The sequence below is a fragment of the Meleagris gallopavo genome, chromosome Z, assembly GCF_000146605.3.
Source record: "Meleagris gallopavo isolate NT-WF06-2002-E0010 breed Aviagen turkey brand Nicholas breeding stock chromosome Z, Turkey_5.1, whole genome shotgun sequence".
Lineage (NCBI taxonomy): Eukaryota > Metazoa > Chordata > Aves > Galliformes > Phasianidae > Meleagris > Meleagris gallopavo.
In genome coordinates this window covers 33440123-33445965 of record NC_015041.2, presented here as the reverse complement: position 1 = coordinate 33445965, position 5843 = coordinate 33440123, and positions in this window count along the sequence as shown.

Sequence of the window (5843 nt, the reverse complement as noted above, 5' to 3'; positions counted from 1 at the left end):
CTACAGGCCCCAGCACTGAGTGGCCCCAGCATCCTATGTGGGCATCCAAAGGCTCACCACCACCACCACCATTGTATCCTCAGAGGAGGAGATGCAGGAAGAGCTGGAGAAGTTGGCAACAGTGGGCCCCTCCATCCAGGGTAGAGACCACTTTGTTTGATGGCCATGGTGCCCATCAAATAGGAAGGCCCACAGCAGCTCCCAGAACTAGCCCTCACCCTGCAAGAGGGCTCAAGGAGCTGGGAGGAGAACATCTGTCTCTCAGTCTGCTTCTAAGAGAAAAAAAAAAAGATAAAGAAAGAAAATGTCTCTGTTATTGACAAGTTAGGACTGGTTTCTCTTCTTGTACTGGTTTCTCTTCTTGTACTCCCTCTTCTGATCCTGAGGGAGGCCATAGAATCACACGTTTATTTCTATGATCAGAAATCAGCAGTCAAAACTGTGCTAAAGAAACAAGAGCAGGCCCCAATAAACAAAAGATGGACCTCGTGTTCTAATAATAATCCAGTCACCAGAATAGGCTCATTTCCTCTCATAGTGCCACTCCAGGCCACAAATAATGAAGTTAATTAGTTTAGTTTAATTTTAGCCAACTGAACTGTGATTTTTTATTTTCGGACTTCAGATGAGTTAGTCTGAAGATAACTGTTGATTACTTTTAGATGAAATAACTCAGATCTGAGCTAGTAACTGAGTCCTACTCAAGATGAATTCCAAAAGGTAAGAGAAGTCTTCCCAGATGAGCTATTGACAACTAACTCGATGCTCCTCTTTCCGTACTCAAACACACTGAAAGTTTCATTTGTCATATTTCTCTACAAAGGTTTCACAGTCAGTATTCACTAGTTGTTTTATATTCACTAGCTGTTTTCTTGACACTTTCACCTTATGCTTTCAGAGCTGTGTGAATTCTGTCTGTCCTTTTTTGTGATTGAAAATTTACTGCTACTCACGGCTAACAAATCAAATAAAAAGCATTTGCTCACTTTTCAAGCATATCCTTAGCGATTTATTATTTTCCTGCATGCTTCTTTCACCAGATTGAAAAGATTATTTTTTCTTAACAGCTGAAATAATTAACACCTTGGAATCTAGAGTCCAAAACCATCATTGTATTGTTAAGAATGTTAAACATGTTACAAAGAAAGGCGATTGCAAACTTGAAGTCTAAATGCTTCTGCTAGACTGATCACGTCTCATTTTTCCCTTAAATAAAACAGGGCTCATCAGATTAATTACTAGAACAGGCAGGAACAGGAGATTATTTTAAAGCTGAAGAATCAGTTATCTACAGCAGACAAGTCATGGTAACTGAAATTACCCTACCAGATCAGATGCCATTCTGTCAGAGAGCTCCTCTGTTGCCATCTGCCACAAGGCAGCAAAATGTAACAGGATACTGGCAGGAAGGTTCAGCCTCTAATGCCATGCCAACATCCATCTCTGGAGTCATGGATTGACATAATGAAATAGGAGGCATTACGTTTGGAGCAGCCCTTCTATAGTCATTTAGTTTATAATCTGCTGAAACTTCATACACAGTAGATTCATCCTAGTAGTAGATTACATGTTAATGTTAAAATCCATCTCTAATCTGCCCTTATATTTAAAGAACAGAAGAAATTTTATGATTGCCTTTAATGTATATACTTCAGCTCTTGAAAACAAAATAAGTCATTTAAAAAAATGGAGTTTGCTTAATGTTGTAGTCTGTATATTTCCTTAGTTTACAATTATGCTGCAGGCTAGCACTTTCCTCTCATTTTGTTCCATTCCTGGGCTCTGGGTTATGGGGAGGAATATTACTGCTACTTTCAGAGCAGTTGCTGATTCATTTTTTCCATTCATTTGTTTCCAAGTAGCCTTGGAAAAGCTTTTGAAATAAGACTGAGTTAAATACAAGGCTAGGCAAGGTGAGAGTGTGGTCAAATTACATAACCTTTGCATTAGAGTCATCAGAGGGCGCAATCAAGAAGCGTTTTTACCAAACATCTAAATGCCTTCAGATAGCAAGTATCACTGTGGGACACCACAACACTGCTTTTGAATTCTGGCTGTTTTCTTCAAGACAGCTGTAGTTCAAGTGCTGTCCATGAACTGTAAACCTACAGAAAAAAATGTTTTTGTCTAATTAATGAGCACAAAGAAATTCTAAGACAACTCATGAGAAGTATAACACCTACCAGTTGAAAGTCTTTGCTTGATTTGTTCACATTCAGAAGAAAACTGTCTATATTCTCTCAAAGTACTTGGGAGTTTCCTCTAAATTTTTCCTCTCAAAAGTGAAAGGATCTGCTTTCAGAAAAGCAAGAAAATGTATGATGTAATTACAGAGATTATACAGAGATCTCTGTGATACGCTGGATAAGTGTGGCAAGTGAAGCAGGACAATTAGGATATGGGAATACTAATGAGAACCAGGTACAGGTACATTGCTGTTTAGACCTCTGCTAAAGTATTTTTCATTCCACCAAGATCATATTAGCAGCATGTTCACTTATGTAAGTTCTTTGTCTCATTCTAAACTTAAGGCCTCTTTTGAGAGGTTTGCCTTGTGTTTGATGAAGGCTGGCACTTGCTTGTATATGCTGAGGTTTTTATGGGTCCTAAGATAGATAAGCTTCCAGGAGAAGGTTGAAGGTCAGTCCAAATTAGGCAATTACAGAACTACTATGAAGAGTAGAGTAAGAGCAGGCAGGTGGTCAGCAGAGCAATGATATGAAGCACTATTTTCACACTGGTGGCTCCATCTTCAGCATAAAAACATTTACAATAATCTGAACATGGTTATTAATAGTAAATTTATTAGTTTTCTCATTGATTTGTCCGTTAATTGCTTCATGTTTCATGCTTCATGTCTTCTTGTCATGACTAAAAATGTAATGGACTTTAAAGAGTATATGGATAGTTGAAAAACCTTATTGAAGAACGTAAGAGTGCAAATGTATATTTCAAAGTGGCGTGAAAGACAGTGTGTCTAGTATTTGGTGGCTAGTTCTGCTCATGGTAGATTCGCTGTATGGAATTCACTTCAATTTTTCTGAAAATATCTGATAATAGTTGGAGTAAGAGATGTTAGTCTGCATAGACTAAGTGTTATAGCAAAACTTGTGTTCAAAGGTGCATTTCAAAATTGCTTGTATGGTTGGCCAGGCTTAGTTATTTCCATGCCTACCTTCAATTACAACCTTGACTCTAGGTGGCAATAGACATACACAGTAAGCTACAGTGATCTGGAAAATATTTTGGGTTTGCTTTTGTTCTGAACTACTGCTAAGAATTCAAGCAGTGACATCATGAATGCTAATCATTTCCTGACCATGATACATAAATAAAGCACATCAAGCCACAGGTTCCTGATTACAAGGGGACACAAAGTTTTCAGCATAATTAGAGTAAAAATTTTTCAAGAGTTTTTGGTTCATCTCTTGTTTACAGCTTCCTTCTTCCCTCCCACACACCAAAAAACTGACCAATTTAAACACATAGGAGTTTGTTGCCCTTGCTTCTTAACACTGTCTTCATTGGTTGTAACTGGAAAGCAATCTTCTGATTCTGTGTTGGCTCTGTGGGCTGAAGGCTGCTTGAAATGTGTTCATTAAACACGGGGAAGAAGGAGGTAAGTACACTAACTTTGAAGAAACTAACTCGTGGAGTAGTATTTAAAATGTTGGAGTATAGGTAACAGTATGTTGGAAATGCACGGGGAAATATCAGAGAATTTTTCTAACAGTCATATTAGAAAGTTGTTTGCTTAAAATCCTTATTTCAAACTTTACATATAAGAGATTTTGTTTTTGATGCAGCAAACTGTATTTTAACTATTGGTATTTCAAGCAAACTCATTAGTACTTTTTAAATACTCTTGTTCAAAATTTACAGCACCCTTCTGGACCTGTCATGACTTTCTGGTAGTCACTTCTAAGGACTTAAAAATTCTTCTTTTTCTCTTAAAGACATACAGTAATGAAAAATGTATGATTTTAGGGGTAAAAGTTGTTTCCTTGTTGCTGATATGCTATGATTCTCAGATTAAAGTTGTGAAAGGAGGATAGAAAAAAAGTCTTCTTGTTTGTTACTTTGTTTTCCTTTTTAAGAATGACTGTATCCGGATAGAGTCTGGCTATAAAAATACTCTCCTTTTTTCTGCTTTCTTAAAAGAATATGAGGGGTTTATACTTCGTTGGAATATGATGAAAAAGGTGGCTTATCAAATATGAGAGGAAGAGCCAAGTAAAGAAAAATAGTATTGTACTATTTTCAATAAACTTCAAATCAGAGTAAAGAATTTTTATTTATGCTAAAATATGAATGGATATGAGCAACTTCTGCTGTCTGTATTCTTGCACAGGTGAATTTTGTAATCTACTTAATTAGAGCAATGCACCATGCTTTAGTTAAATAGGAACATGATTAATTTCGTAGAATCTATCTGAAGTGTCAATTTTTCTATGCAGTCTGATGCCATAAAAAATGCTTATTTTCTTTCAGTGCTTCAATTTGTAGAAGAGGAAGTATATTTTATTTTCTTTATGTTCTGCATTCTGACAGCTCTAACACAAAATTCATTTGATCTAAGCTCCATTTTAAACAAATTAATTTTGCTTCTTATTGCATAAAAAGCATCATATATATATATATGAGAACTACTGTGGCAGTAACCTGCCAAAATCCTATGTTTTCATGACTTTCAGTTGCAAACTTCAACATTTTTTGATCAAATAATTACAGAATGTTGCATGTATGCTCCTTAATAGTTACTGTTTTTATGCTTTTATCTGTTAGTAACTAGAGAAACCTGTCCATAAACAGAAAAGTACACTTCAAATATACTTCTGTATTTCCCTATATATACTGTGCAAATTCAGACACAAATGATAGGAGGGAAAAACATTACAGTTTCTCACTGATTAAATGGAAGATACAAAATAATTCTGAAGTCTGATTCCGAACCCTAGGATGATATGAGATGGAAGGGAATGGCTAACAGGCAAAAATGTTTAGACTTTGGATATTAAAAATAAAATCAATAAATATAAAACTGTCTTAATTTCTATGACATGGCAAGGCTCCAAGGTGGAATTAAGATGGTTTCAGTCCCCAGAATATGTGTTTTTTTTTCTTATGAGTCCTTACATGCTGTGTGTGTATGCCCAAAGTGTTTTAAAGAAAACTTGGTTTGCAGTGTTTCTTTGCATCAAACAAGCAGATACTAAGAGTGCTTGTTTTGAGTGGTTTTGTGCCATCAAACTACATAAAAGGCAGAATGGGATCCCCAGCACCCGTCATTGTTTTGAGATGAGAGGAAGATGCTCATCCCTGCATTTCAATGCATTTCTTCCTCCCTCTTTCCTATTGTGCAGATTATTTGTGCATACCCTGGATCTTTCAGTCCTTACTACTCCACTCTCAAACCTTTCTCCATTTTCTGTTTTAACCTTGGTTAGTTGGTCTTGAATTATTCTGAGGCCAGAATTGCTCATTTTTAGGGAGATTTTTAATGATGAGTTCAGCAATCAAAATGCTTTTTCAAGTTTCTGTGATTACTATTGTCTACAATACAACCTGAATGATAAAAGCGCATTATCAGATGCTTTGCTTTAGTAAGAAAAATAAGAGACACTTTTAAAGACATGATTTTGAAGGTCTCAGTATTTCACTGGTGCAACAGGTTAGAACAGTGGATTTATTTTTGAGCTGTATTATTCTAACTTAATGTTCTGCAAATGCAGCACAGCAGTGCTGTAAATGCGTATGATATGATTTCAGGACAACTCACAGGAGTAGGCAATAACTGTTAGAATTTACAAAAGCAGGCCCTTGGTTTTTTTGTTTTTGTTTTG